The sequence below is a fragment of the Hydractinia symbiolongicarpus genome, chromosome 14, assembly GCF_029227915.1.
Source record: "Hydractinia symbiolongicarpus strain clone_291-10 chromosome 14, HSymV2.1, whole genome shotgun sequence".
Classification (NCBI taxonomy): Eukaryota; Metazoa; Cnidaria; class Hydrozoa; order Anthoathecata; family Hydractiniidae; genus Hydractinia; species Hydractinia symbiolongicarpus.
In genome coordinates this window covers 7,966,606-7,979,266 of record NC_079888.1, presented here as the reverse complement: position 1 = coordinate 7,979,266, position 12,661 = coordinate 7,966,606, and the positions used below count along the sequence as shown (strand labels likewise).

At 44.1% G+C, this 12,661-nt stretch overlaps 21 non-coding genes across 21 annotated transcripts; 10 read left to right on the top strand and 11 right to left on the bottom strand.

The window, feature by feature from the left end:
* Nucleotides 1-261: 261 nt before the first annotated feature.
* On the bottom strand, nucleotides 262-343 carry Trnas-gcu (transfer RNA serine (anticodon GCU)). The gene has a single exon. It is a non-coding gene; the product is annotated as a tRNA-Ser (tRNA).
* A 183-nt stretch (nucleotides 344-526) lies between these two features.
* Nucleotides 527-599, top strand: Trnak-cuu (transfer RNA lysine (anticodon CUU)). The gene has a single exon. It is a non-coding gene; the product is annotated as a tRNA-Lys (tRNA).
* A 906-nt stretch (nucleotides 600-1,505) lies between these two features.
* On the bottom strand, nucleotides 1,506-1,587 carry Trnas-gcu (transfer RNA serine (anticodon GCU)). Its single transcript has one exon. It is a non-coding gene; the product is annotated as a tRNA-Ser (tRNA).
* Nucleotides 1,588-1,770: 183 nt separating this feature from the next.
* Trnak-cuu (transfer RNA lysine (anticodon CUU)) lies at nucleotides 1,771-1,843 on the top strand. Its single transcript has one exon. It is a non-coding gene; the product is annotated as a tRNA-Lys (tRNA).
* A 1,171-nt stretch (nucleotides 1,844-3,014) lies between these two features.
* Nucleotides 3,015-3,087, top strand: Trnak-cuu (transfer RNA lysine (anticodon CUU)). Its single transcript has one exon. It is a non-coding gene; the product is annotated as a tRNA-Lys (tRNA).
* Nucleotides 3,088-3,636: 549 nt separating this feature from the next.
* Trnak-cuu (transfer RNA lysine (anticodon CUU)) lies at nucleotides 3,637-3,709 on the top strand. Its single transcript has one exon. It is a non-coding gene; the product is annotated as a tRNA-Lys (tRNA).
* Nucleotides 3,710-5,159: 1,450 nt separating this feature from the next.
* Nucleotides 5,160-5,231, bottom strand: Trnaq-uug (transfer RNA glutamine (anticodon UUG)). Its single transcript has one exon. It is a non-coding gene; the product is annotated as a tRNA-Gln (tRNA).
* Nucleotides 5,232-5,860: 629 nt separating this feature from the next.
* Trnas-gcu (transfer RNA serine (anticodon GCU)) lies at nucleotides 5,861-5,942 on the bottom strand. Its single transcript has one exon. It is a non-coding gene; the product is annotated as a tRNA-Ser (tRNA).
* Nucleotides 5,943-6,125: 183 nt separating this feature from the next.
* Trnar-ucu (transfer RNA arginine (anticodon UCU)) lies at nucleotides 6,126-6,198 on the top strand. The gene has a single exon. It is a non-coding gene; the product is annotated as a tRNA-Arg (tRNA).
* Nucleotides 6,199-6,748: 550 nt separating this feature from the next.
* Nucleotides 6,749-6,821, top strand: Trnak-cuu (transfer RNA lysine (anticodon CUU)). Its single transcript has one exon. It is a non-coding gene; the product is annotated as a tRNA-Lys (tRNA).
* Nucleotides 6,822-7,105: 284 nt separating this feature from the next.
* Nucleotides 7,106-7,187, bottom strand: Trnas-gcu (transfer RNA serine (anticodon GCU)). Its single transcript has one exon. It is a non-coding gene; the product is annotated as a tRNA-Ser (tRNA).
* Nucleotides 7,188-7,727: 540 nt separating this feature from the next.
* On the bottom strand, nucleotides 7,728-7,809 carry Trnas-gcu (transfer RNA serine (anticodon GCU)). The gene has a single exon. It is a non-coding gene; the product is annotated as a tRNA-Ser (tRNA).
* A 183-nt stretch (nucleotides 7,810-7,992) lies between these two features.
* On the top strand, nucleotides 7,993-8,065 carry Trnak-cuu (transfer RNA lysine (anticodon CUU)). Its single transcript has one exon. It is a non-coding gene; the product is annotated as a tRNA-Lys (tRNA).
* Nucleotides 8,066-9,236: 1,171 nt separating this feature from the next.
* On the top strand, nucleotides 9,237-9,309 carry Trnak-cuu (transfer RNA lysine (anticodon CUU)). The gene has a single exon. It is a non-coding gene; the product is annotated as a tRNA-Lys (tRNA).
* Nucleotides 9,310-9,593: 284 nt separating this feature from the next.
* Nucleotides 9,594-9,675, bottom strand: Trnas-gcu (transfer RNA serine (anticodon GCU)). The gene has a single exon. It is a non-coding gene; the product is annotated as a tRNA-Ser (tRNA).
* A 539-nt stretch (nucleotides 9,676-10,214) lies between these two features.
* Trnas-gcu (transfer RNA serine (anticodon GCU)) lies at nucleotides 10,215-10,296 on the bottom strand. Its single transcript has one exon. It is a non-coding gene; the product is annotated as a tRNA-Ser (tRNA).
* A 182-nt stretch (nucleotides 10,297-10,478) lies between these two features.
* On the top strand, nucleotides 10,479-10,551 carry Trnak-cuu (transfer RNA lysine (anticodon CUU)). The gene has a single exon. It is a non-coding gene; the product is annotated as a tRNA-Lys (tRNA).
* A 906-nt stretch (nucleotides 10,552-11,457) lies between these two features.
* Trnas-gcu (transfer RNA serine (anticodon GCU)) lies at nucleotides 11,458-11,539 on the bottom strand. Its single transcript has one exon. It is a non-coding gene; the product is annotated as a tRNA-Ser (tRNA).
* A 461-nt stretch (nucleotides 11,540-12,000) lies between these two features.
* Trnaq-uug (transfer RNA glutamine (anticodon UUG)) lies at nucleotides 12,001-12,072 on the bottom strand. The gene has a single exon. It is a non-coding gene; the product is annotated as a tRNA-Gln (tRNA).
* Nucleotides 12,073-12,079: 7 nt separating this feature from the next.
* On the bottom strand, nucleotides 12,080-12,161 carry Trnas-gcu (transfer RNA serine (anticodon GCU)). The gene has a single exon. It is a non-coding gene; the product is annotated as a tRNA-Ser (tRNA).
* A 183-nt stretch (nucleotides 12,162-12,344) lies between these two features.
* On the top strand, nucleotides 12,345-12,417 carry Trnak-cuu (transfer RNA lysine (anticodon CUU)). Its single transcript has one exon. It is a non-coding gene; the product is annotated as a tRNA-Lys (tRNA).
* The last annotated feature ends 244 nt before the right edge of the window (nucleotides 12,418-12,661 follow it).

Below are 12,661 nucleotides of genomic sequence, written 5' to 3'. Positions count from 1 at the left end.
CATTACGAACGCGCCGTGGAAATCACCAATTCTCCTCTAAGCATGAGTTCTGCTATAAACCTGGCAAATGTTGAAGAAATGACTTGAAAGCATTCAATTATGGCTTAGGCAATTTTAAATAATCAGCCTTTCCCTCACGTATCTTTTTAACAAAAGATTAAATCAGAATTCAAAGAGAAGGTCAGGTTCTACCGAGATTTGAACTCGGATCGCTGGATTCAAAGTGCAGAGTGCTAAACATTACACCATAAAACCGAATGGCGACGAAGATGGGATTAGAACCCACGCGGGCAGAGCCCAATGGATTAGCAGTCCATCACCTTAACCACTCGGCCACCTCGTCTGTTTCTGTACCACGTCTACTTTATGGAAAGCTAACATTGCTGAACCTGTTTCGACTCACGTAATCTTTTGCCAGCCCAAACAGTAGGATTACGCGAGTGGCCCTATTTTAAGAAATCTTAGGTGTGGTCAATTGTTGCGTAAGTCCAAGACGGCTTTAATGGCGGAACCTAATAACGAATCAGCCCGGCTAGCTCAGTCGGTAGAGCATGAGACTCTTAATCTCAGGGTCGTGGTTTCGAGCCCCACGTTGGGCGTTTTCTGATACACTTTTAATTGCATTACGAACGCGCCTTGGAAATCACCAATTCTCTTCTAAGCATAAGTTCTGCCATAAACCTGGCAAATGTTGAAGAAATGACTTGAAAGCCTTCAAATATGGCTTAGTCAATTTTAGATAAATCATCCCTTCCTCACGTATTTCTTAAACAAATGTTTAAATCAGAGTTCAGAAAGAAAGTCAGGTTCTACCGAGATTTGAATTTGGATCACTGGATTCAAAGTCCAGAGTGATAACCATTACAGCATAGAACCGAACGTGCGACGAAAATGAGATTCGAACCCACGCGGGAAGCGCCCAATGGACTAGCAGTCCATCGCCTTAACCACTGGGTCACCTTGTCTGTTTCTGTACCACGTGTACCTTATGGAAAGCTAACATTGCTGAACCTGTTTCGACTCACGTAACCTTTTACTAGCCCAAACAGTAGGGTTACGCGAGTGGTGCAATGTTAAGTAATCTTTGGTCTGGTCAATTGTTGCATAAGTCCAAGACGTCTTTAATGGCGGAACCTTTTATCGTATCAGCCCAGCTAGCCCAGTCAGTAGTGTATGAGACCCTTAATCTGAGGGTCGTGGGTTCGAGCCCCACATTGGGCGTTTTCTGATAGACTTTGGATTGCATTACGAACGCGCCATGGAAATCACCAATTCTCCTTTAAGCATGAGTTCCGCCATAAACCTGGCAAATGTTAAAGAAATGACTTGAAAGCATTCAAATATGGCTTAGTCAATTTTAGATAAATCATCCCTTCCTCACGCATTTCTTAAATAAATGATTAAGTCAGACTTCACAATGAAAGTCAGGTTCTACCGAGATTTGAACCCGGATCGCTGGATTCAAAGTCCAGAGTGCTAACCAATACAGCATAGAACCGAATGTGCGACGAAGATGGGATTCGAACCCACGCGGGCAGAGCCCAATAGATTAGCAGTCCATTGCCTTAACCACTCGGCCACCTCGTCTGTTTCTGTACCACGTCTACTTTATGGAAAGCTAACATTGCTGAACCTGTTTCGACTCACGTAACATTTTACCAGCCCAAACAGTAGGATTACGCGAGTGGCCCAATTTTAAGTAATCTTAGGTGTGGTCAATTGTTGCGTAAGTCCAAGACGGCTTTAATGGCGGAACCTAATAACGAATCAGCCCGGCTAGCTCAGTCGGTAGAGCATGAGACTCTTAATCTCAGGTTCGTGGTTTCGAGCCCCACGTTGGGCGTTTTCTGATACACTTTTAATTGCATTACGAACGCGCCTTGGAAATCACCAATTCTCTTCTAAGCATAAGTTCTGCCATAAACCTGGCAAATGTTGAAGAAATGACTCGAAAGCTTTCAAATATGGCTTAGTCAATTTTAGATAAATCATCCCTTCCTCACGTATTTCTTAAACAAATGTTTAAATCAGAGTTCAGAAAGAAAGTCAGGTTCTACCGAGATTTGAATTTGGATCACTGGATTCAAAGTCCAGAGTGATAACCATTACAGCATAGAACCGAACGTGCGACGAAAATGAGATTCGAACCCACGCGGGCAGCGCCCAATGGACTAGCAGTCCATCGCCTTAACCACTCGGCCACCTCGTCTGTTTCTGTACCACGTGTACTTTATGGAAAGCCAACATTGCTGAAACTGTTTCGACTCGCGTAACCTTTTACCAGCCCAAACAGTAGGATTACGCGAGTGGCCCAATTTTAAGTAATCTTAGGTGTGGTCAATTGTTGCGTAAGCCCAAGACGGCTTTAGTGGCGGCACCTGAAAACGAATCAGCCCGGCTAGCTCAGTCGGTAGAGCATGAGACTCTTAATCTCGGGGTCGTGAGTGCGAGCTCCACGTTCGGCGTTTTCTGATAGACTTTGAATTGCATTACGAACGCGCCGTGGAAATCACCAATTCTCCTCTAAGCATGAGTTCCGCCATAACCAAGGCAAATGTTGAAGAAATGACTTGAAAGCATTCAAATATGGGTTAGTCAATTTTAGATAAATCATCCCTTCCTCACGCATTTCTTAAACAAATGATTAAGTCAGAGTTCAAAGAGAAATTCAGGTTCTACCGAGACTTAAACTCGGATCGCTGGATTCAAAGTCCAGAGTGCTAACCATTACAGCATAGAACCGAATGCGCGACGAAGATGGGATTCGAACCCACGCAGGCACAGCCCAATGGGTTAGCAGTCCATTGCCTTAACCACTCGGCCACCTCGTCTGTTTCTGTACCACGTCCACTTTATGGAAAGCTAACATTGCTAAACCTGTTTCGACTCACGTGACATTCTACCAGTCCAAATAGTAGGAGTACGCAAGCGACCTAATTTTAAGTAATTTTAGCTGTGGTCAATTGTTGCGTAAGTCCAAGACGGCTTTAATGGCGGAACCTTATATCGTATCAGCCCTGCTAGCCCAGTCAGTAGAGTATGAGACTCTTAATCTCAAGGTCGTGGGTTCGAGCCCCACGTTGGGCGTTTTCTGATAGACTTTGGATTGCATTACGAACGCGCCATGGAATTCACCAATTCTCCTTTAAGCATGAGTTCCGCCATAAACCTGGCAAATGTTGAAGAAATGACTTGAAAGCATTCAAATATGGCTTAGTCAATTTTAAATAAATCAGCCTTTCCCTCACGTATTTTTTTAACAAAAGATTAAATCAGAATTCAAAGAGAAGGTCAGGTTCTACCGAGATTTGAACTCGGATCGCTGGATTCAAAGTGCAGAGTGCTAAACATTACACCATAGAACCGAATGGCGACGAAGATGGGATTAGAACCCACGCGGGCAGAGCCCAATGGATTAGCAGTCCATCGCCTTACCCACTCCGCCACCTCGTCTGTTTCTGTACCACGTCTACTTTATGGAAAGCTAACATTGCTGAACCTGTTTCGACTCACGTAATCTTTTGCCAGCCCAAACAGTAGGATTACGCGAGTGGCCCTATTTTAAGTAATCTTAGGTGTGGTCAATTGTTGCGTAAGTCCAAGACGGCTTTAATGGCGGAACCTAATAACGAATCAGCCCGGCTAGCTCAGTCGGTAGAGCATGAGACTCTTAATCTCAGGGTCGTGGTTTCGAGCCCCACGTTGGGCGTTTTCTGATACACTTTTAATTGCATTACGAACGCGCCTTGGAAATCACCAATTCTCTTCTAAGCATAAGTTCTGCCATAAACCTGGCAAATGTTGAAGAAATGACTTGAAAGCTTTCCAATATGGCTTAGTCAATTTTAGATAAATCATCCCTTCCTCACGTATTTCTTAAACAAATGTTTAAATCAGAATTCAGAAAGAAAGTCAGGTTCTACCGAGATTTGAATTTGGATCACTGGATTCAAAGTCCAGAGTGATAACCATTACAGCATAGAACCGAACGTGCGACGAAAATGAGATTCGAACCCACTCGGGCAGCGCCCAATGGACTAGCAGTCCATCGCCTTAACCACTCGGCCACCTCGTCTGTTTCTGTACCACGTGTACTTTATGGAAAGCCAACATTGCTGAAACTGTTTCGACTCGCGTAACCTTTTACCAGCCCAAACAGTAGGATTACGTGAGTGGCCCAATTTTAAGTTATCTTAGGTGTGGTCAATTGTTGCGTAAGCCCAAGACGGCTTTAGTGGCGGCACCTGAAAACGAATCAGCCCGGCTAGCTCAGTCGGTAGAGCATGAGACTCTTAATCTCGGGGTCGTGAGTGCGAGCTCCACGTTTGGCGTTTTCTGATAGACTTTGAATTGCATTACGAACGCGCCGTGGAAATCACCAATTCTCCTCTAAGCATGAGTTCCGCCATAACCAAGGCAAATGTTGAGGAAATGACTTGAAAGCATTCAAATATGGGTTAGTCAATTTTAGATAAATCATCCCTTCCTCACGCATTTCTTAAACAAATGATTAAGTCAGAGTTCAAAAAGAAATTCAGGTTCTACCGAGACTTAAACTCGGATCGCTGGATTCAAAGTCCAGAGTGCTAACCATTACAGCATAGAACCGAATGCGCGACGAAGATGGGATTCGAACCCACGCAGGCACAGCCCAATGGGTTAGCAGTCCATTGCCTTAACCACTCGGCCACCTCGTCTGTTTCTGTACCACGTCCACTTTATGGAAAGCTAACATTGCTAAACCTGTTTCGACTCACGTGACATTCTACCAGTCCAAATAGTAGGAGTACGCAAGCGACCTAATTTTAAGTAATTTTAGCTGTGGTCAATTGTTGCGTAAGTCCAAGACGGCTTTAATGGCGGAACCTTATATCGTATCAGCCCAGCTAGCCCAGTCAGTAGAGTATGAGACTCTTAATCTCAGGGTCGTGGGTTCGAGCCCCACGTTGTGCTTTTTCCGATAGACTTTGGATTGCATTACGAACGCGCCATGGAAATCACCAAGTCTCCTTCTAAGCATGAGTGGTGCCATAAACTTGGCAAAAGTTGAAGAAATGACCTGAAAGCATTCAAATATGGCTTAGTCAATTTTAGAAAAGTCATCCCTTCCTCACGTAACTCTTAAACGAATGATTAAATCAGAGTTCAAAAAGAAAGTCAGGTTCTACCGAGATTTGAACTCGGATCGCTGGATTCAAAGTCCAGAGTGCTAACCATTACACCACAGAACCGAATGTGCGACGAAGATGGGATTCGAACCCACGCGGGAAGCGCCCAATGGACTAGCAGTCCATCGCCTTAACCACTGGGTCACCTCGTCTGTTTCTGTACCACGTGTACCTTATGGAAAGCTAACATTGCTAAACCTGTTTCGACTCACGTAACCTTTTACTAGCCCAAACAGTAGGGTTACGCGAGTGGTGCAATGTTAAGTAATCTTTGGTCTGGTCAATTGTTGCATAAGTCCAAGACGTCTTTAATGGCGGAACCTTTTATCGTATCAGCCCAGCTAGCCCAGTCAGTAGAGTATGAGACCCTTAATCTGAGGGTCGTGGGTTCGAGCCCCACGTTGGGCGTTTTCTGATAGACTTTGGATTGCATTACGAACGCGCCATGGAAATCACCAATTCTCCTTTAAGCATGAGTTCCGCCATAAACCTGGCAAATGTTAAAGAAATGACTTGAAAGCATTCAAATATGGCTTAGTCAATTTTAGATAAATCATCCCTTCCTCACGCATTTCTTAAATAAATGATTAAGTCAGACTTCACAATGAAAGCCAGGTTCTACCGAGATTTGAACTCGGATCGCTGGATTCAAAGTGCAGAGTGCTAACCAATACAGCATAGAACCGAATGTGCGACGAAGATGGGATTCGAACCCACGCGGGCACAGCCCAATGGATTAGCAGTCCATCGCCTTAACCACTCGGCCACCTCGTCTGTTTCTGTACCACGTCTACTTTATGGAAAGCTAACATTGCTGAACCTGTTTCGACTCATGTGACATTTTACCAGCCCAAACAGTAGGAGTACGCGAGCGACCCAATTTTAAGTAGTTATAGGTGTGGTCAACTGTTGTGTAAGTCCAAGACGGCTTTAGTGGCGGCACCTAAAAACGAATCAGCCCGGCTAGCTCAGTCGGTAAAGCATGAGACTTCTAATCTCAGGGTCGTGGGTTCGAGCCCCACGTTGGGCTTTTTCCGATAGACTTTGGATTGCATTACGAACGCGCCATGGAAAAAACCAATTCTCCTTTAAGCATGTGTTCCGCCATAAACCTGGCAAATGTTGAAGAAATGACTTGAAAGCATTCAAATATGGCTTAGGCAATTTTAAATAAATCAGCCTTTCCCTCACGTATTTTTTTAACAAAAGATTAAATCAGAATTCAAAAAGAAGGTCAGGTTCTACCGAGATTTGAACTCGGATCGCTGGATTAAAAGTCCAGAGTGCTAAACATTACACCATAGAACCGAATGTGCGACGAAGATGGGAATCGAACCCACGTGGGCAGAGCCCAATAGATTAGCAGTCCATCGCCTTAACCACTCGGCCACCTCGTTTGTTTCTGTAACACGTCTACTTTATGGAAAGCTAACATTGCTGAACCTGTTTCGACTCACGTAACATTTTACCAGCCCAAACAGTAGGATTACGCGAGTGGCCCAATTTTAATTAATCTTAGGTGTGGTCAATTGTTGCGTAAGTCCAAGACGGCTTTAATTGAGGAACCTAATAACGAATTAGCCTGGCTAGCTCAGTTGGTAGAGCATGAGACTCTTAATCACAGGGTCGTGGGTTCGAACCCCACGTTGGGCGTTTTCTGATACACTTTAAATTACATTACGAACGCGCCGTGGAAACCACCAATTCTCCTCTAAGCATGAGTTCTGCTATAAACCTGGCAAATGTTGAAGAAATGGCTTGAAAGCATTCAATTATGGCTTAGGCAATTTTAAATAATCAGCCTTTCCCTCACGTATTTTTTTAACAAAAGATTAAATCAGAATTCAAAATGAAAGACCGGTTCTACCGAGATTTGAACTCGGATCGCTGGATTCAAATTCCAGAGTGCTAACCATTACAGCATAGAACCGAATGTGCGACGAAGATGGGATTCGAACCCACGCGGGCACAGCCCAATGGATTAGCAGTCCATCGCCTTAACCACTCGGCCACCTCGTCTGTTTCTGTACCACGTCTACATTATGGAAAGCTAACATTGCTTAACCTGTTTCGACTCACGTGACATTTTACCAGCCCAAACAGTAGGAGTACGCGAGCGACCCAATTTTAAATAATTTTAGCTGTGGTCAATTGTTGCGTAAATCCAAGACGGCTTTAATGGCGGAACCTTATATCGTATCAGCCCAGCTAGCCCAGTCAGTAGAGTATGAGACTCTTAATCTCAAGGTCTTGGGTTCGAGCCCCACGTTGGGCGTTTTCTGATATACTTTGGATTGCATTACGAACGCGCCATGGAATTCACCAATTCTCCTTTAAGCATGAGTTCCGCCATAAACCTGGCAAATGTTGAAGAAATGACTTGAAAGCATTCAAATATGGCTTAGTCAATTTTAAATAAATTAGCCTTTCCCTCACGTACTTTTTTAACAAAAGATTAAATCACAATCCAAAGAGAAGGTCAGGTTCTACCGAGATTTGAACTCGGATCGCTGGATTCAAAGTGCAGAGTGCTAAACATTACACCATAGAACCGAATGGCGACGAAGATGGGATTAGAACCCACGCGGGCAGAGCCCAATGGATTAGCAGTCCATCGCCTTAACCACTCGGCCACCTCGTCTGTTTCTGTACCACGTCTACTTGATGGAAAGCTAACATTGCTGAATCTGTTTCGACTCACGTAACCTTTTACCAGCCCAAACAGTAGGATTACGCGAGTGGCCCTATGTTAAGTAATCTTAGGTGTGGTCAATTGTTGCGTAAGTCCAAGACGGCTTTGATGGCGGAACCTAATAACGAATCAGCCCGGCTAGCTCAGTCGGTAGAGCATGAGACTCTTAATCTCAGGGTCGTGGTTTCGAGCTCCACGTTGGACGTTTTCTGATACGCTTTTAATTGCATTACGAACGCGCCTTGGAAATCACCAATTCTCTTCTAAGCATAAGTTCTGCCATAAACCTGGCAAATGTTGAAGAAATGACTTGAAAGCTTTCAAATATGGCTTAGTCAATTTTAGATAAATCATCCCTTCCTCACGTATTTCTTAAATAAATGTTTAAATCAGAGTTCAGAAAGAAAGTCAGGTTCTACCGAGATTTGAATTTGGATCACTGGATTCAAAGTCCAGAGTGACAACCATTACAGCATAGAACCGAATGTGCGACGAAAATGAGATTCGAACCCACGCGGGCAGCGCCCAATGGACCAGCAGTCCATCGCCTTAACCACTCGGCCACCTCGTCTGTTTCTGTACCACGTGTACTTTATGGAAAGCTAACATTGCTGAAACTGTTTCGACTCGCGTAACCTTTTACCAGCCTAAACAGTAGGATTACGCGAGTGGCCCAATTTTAAGTAATCTTAGGTGTGGTCAATTGTTGCGCAAGCCCAAGACAGCTTTAGTGGCGGCACCTGAAAACGAATCAGCCCGGCTAGCTCAGTCGGTAGATCATGAGAATCTTAATCTCGGGGTCGTGAGTGCGAGCTCCACGTTCAGCGTTTTCTGATAGACTTTGAACTGCATAACGAACGCGCCGTGGAAATCACCAATTCTCCTCTAAGCATGAGTTCCGCCATAAACCAGGCAAATGTTGAAGAAATGACTTGAAAGCATTCAAATATGGGTTAGTCAATTTTAGATAAATCATCCCTTCCTCACGCATTTCTTAAACAAATGATTAAGTCAGAGTTCAAAAAGAAATTCAGGTTCTACCGAGACTTAAACTCGGATCGCTGGATTCAAAGTCCAGAGTGCTAACCATTACAGCATAGAACCGAATGCGCGACGAAGATGGGATTCGAACCCACGCAGGCACAGCCCAATGGGTTAGCATTCCATTGCCTTAATCACTCGGCCACCTCGCCTGTTTCTGTACCACGTCCACTTTATGGAAAGCTAACATTGCTAAACCTGTTTCGACTCACGTGACATTCTACCAGTCCAAATAGTAGGAGTACGCAAGCGACCTAATTTTAAGTAATTTTAGCTGTGGTCAATTGTTGCGTAAGTCCAAGACGGCTTTAATGGCGGAACCTTATATCGTATCAGCCCAGCTAGCCCAGTCAGTAGAGTATGAGACTCTTAATCTCAAGGTCGTGGGTTCGAGCCCCACGTTGGGCGTTTTCTGATAGACTTTGGATTGCATTACGAACGCGCCATGGAAATCACCAATTCTCCTTTAAGCATGAGTTCCGCCATAAACCTGGCAAATGTTGAAGAAATGACTTGAAAGCATTCAAATATGGCTTAGTCAATTTTAGATAAATCATCCCTTCCTCCCGCATTTCTTAAAGAAATGATTAAGTCAGACTTCACAATGAAAGTCAGGTTCTACCGAGATTTGAACTCGGATCGCTGGATTCAAAGTCCAGAGTGCTAACCAATACAGCATAGAACCGAATGTGCGACGAAGATGGGAATCGAACCCACGTGGGCAGAGCCCAATAGATTAGCAGTCCATCGCCTTAACCACTCGGCCACCTCGTCTGTTTCTGTACCACGTCTACTTTATGGAAAGCTAACATTGCTGAACCTGTTTCGACTCACGTAACATTTTACCAGCCCAAACAGTAGGATTACGCGAGTGGCCCAATTTTAAGTAATCTTAGGTGTGGTCAATTGTTGCGTAAGTCCAAGACGGCTTTAATGGAGGAACCTAATAACGAATTAGCCTGGCTAGCTCAGTTGGTAGAGCATGAGACTCTTAATCACAGGGTTGTGTGTTCGAACCCCACGTTGGGCGCTTTCTGATACACTTTAAATTACATCACGAACGCGCCGTGGAAATCACCAATTCTCCTCTAAGCATGAGTTCTGCTATAAACCTGGCAAATGTTGAAGAAATGACTTGAAAGCATTCAATTATGGCTTAGGCAATTTTAAATAATCAGCCTTTCCCTCACGTATTTTTTTAACAAAAGATTAATTCAGAATTCAAAGAGAAGGTCAGGTTCTACCGAGATTTGAACTCGGATCGCTGGATTCAAAGTGCAGAGTGCTAAACATTACACCATAGAACCGAATGGCGACGAAGATGGGATTAGAACCCACGCGGGCAGAGCCCAATGGATTAGCAGTCCATCGCCTTAACCACTCGGCCACCTCGTCTGTTTCTGTACCACGTCTACTTTATGGAAAGCTAACATTGCTGAACCTGTTTCGACTCACGTAATCTTTTGCCAGCCCAAACAGTAGGATTACGCGAGTGGCCCTATTTTAAGAAATCTTAGTGTGGTCAATTGTTGCGTAAGTCCAAGACGGCTTTAATGGCGGAACCTAACAACGAATCAGCCCGGCTAGCTCAGTCGGTAGAGCATGAGACTCTTAATCTCAGGGTCGTGGTTTCGAGCCCCACGTTGGGCGTTTTCTGATACACTTTTAATTGCATTACGAACGCGCCTTGGAAATCACCAATTCTCTTCTAAGCATAAGTTCTGCCATAAACCTGGCAAATGTTGAAGAAATGACTTGAAAGCCTTCAAATATGGCTTAGTCAATTTTAGATAAATCATCCCTTCCTCACGTATTTCTTAAACAAATGTTTAAATCAGAGTTCAGAAAGAAAGTCAGGTTCTACCGAGATTTGAATTTGGATCACTGGATTCAAAGTCCAGAGTGATAACCATTACAGCATAGAACCGAACGTGCGACGAAAATGAGATTCGAACCCACGCGGGAAGCGCCCAATGGACTAGCAGTCCATCGCCTTAACCACTGGGTCACCTTGTCTGTTTCTGTACCACGTGTACCTTATGGAAAGCTAACATTGCTGAACCTGTTTCGACTCACGTAACCTTTTACTAGCCCAAACAGTAGGGTTACGCGAGTGGTGCAATGTTAAGTAATCTTTGGTCTGGTCAATTGTTGCATAAGTCCAAGACGTCTTTAATGGCGGAACCTTTTATCGTATCAGCCCAGCTAGCCCAGTCAGTAGTGTATGAGACCCTTAATCTGAGGGTCGTGGGTTCGAGCCCCACATTGGGCGTTTTCTGATAGACTTTGGATTGCATTACGAACGCGCCATGGAAATCACCAATTCTCCTTTAAGCATGAGTTCCGCCATAAACCTGGCAAATGTTAAAGAAATGACTTGAAAGCATTCAAATATGGCTTAGTCAATTTTAGATAAATCATCCCTTCCTCACGCATTTCTTAAATAAATGATTAAGTCAGACTTCACAATGAAAGTCAGGTTCTACCGAGATTTGAACCCGGATCGCTGGATTCAAAGTCCAGAGTGCTAACCAATACAGCATAGAACCGAATGTGCGACGAAGATGGGATTCGAACCCACGCGGGCAGAGCCCAATAGATTAGCAGTCCATCGCCTTAACCACTCGGCCACCTCGTCTGTTTCTGTACCACGTCTACTTTATGGAAAGCTAACATTGCTGAACCTGTTTCGACTCACGTAACATTTTACCAGCCCAAACAGTAGGATTACGCGAGTGGCCCAATTTTAAGTAATCTTAGGTGTGGTCAATTGTTGCGTAAGTCCAAGACGGCTTTAATGGAGGAACCTAATAACGAATTAGCCTGGCTAGCTCAGTTGGTAGAGCATGAGACTCTTAATCACAGGGTTTTGTGTTCGAACCCCACGTTGGGCGTTTTCTGATACACTTTAAATTACATTACGAACGCGCCGTGGAAATCACCAATTCTCCTCTAAGCATGAGTTCTGCTATAAACCTGGCAAATGTTGAAGAAATGACTTGAAAGCATTCAATTATGGCTTAGGCAATTTTAAATAATCAGCCTTTCCCTCACGTATTTTTTTAACAAAAGATTAAATCAGAATTCAAAATGAAAGACCGGTTCTACCGAGATTTGAACTCGGATCGCTGGATTCAAAGTCCAGAGTGCTAACCATTACAGCATAGAACCGAATGTGCGACGAAGATGGGATTCGAACCCACGCGGGCACAGCCCAATGGATTAGCAGTCCATCGCCTTAACCACTCGGCCACCTCGTCTGTTTCTGTACCACGTCTACTTTATGGAAAGCTAACATTGCTTAACCTGTTTCGACTCACGTGACATTTTACCAGCCCAAACAGTAGGAGTACGCAAGCGACCCAATTTTAAATAATTTTAGCTGTGGTCAATTGTTGCGTAAGTCCAAGACGGCTTTAATGGCGGAACCTTATATCGTATCAGCCCTGCTAGCCCAGTCAGTAGAGTATGAGACTCTTAATCTCAAGGTCGTGGGTTCGAGCCCCACGTTGGGCGTTTTCTGATAGACTTTGGATTGCATTACGAACGCGCCATGGAATTCACCAATTCTCCTTTAAGCATGAGTTCCGCCATAAACCTGGCAAATGTTGAAGAAATGACTTGAAAGCATTCAAATATGGCTTAGTCAATTTTAAATAAATCAGCCTTTCCCTCACGTATTTTTTTAACAAAATATTAAATCAGAATTCAATGAGAAGGTCAGGTTCTACCGAGATTTGAACTCGGATCGCTGGATTCA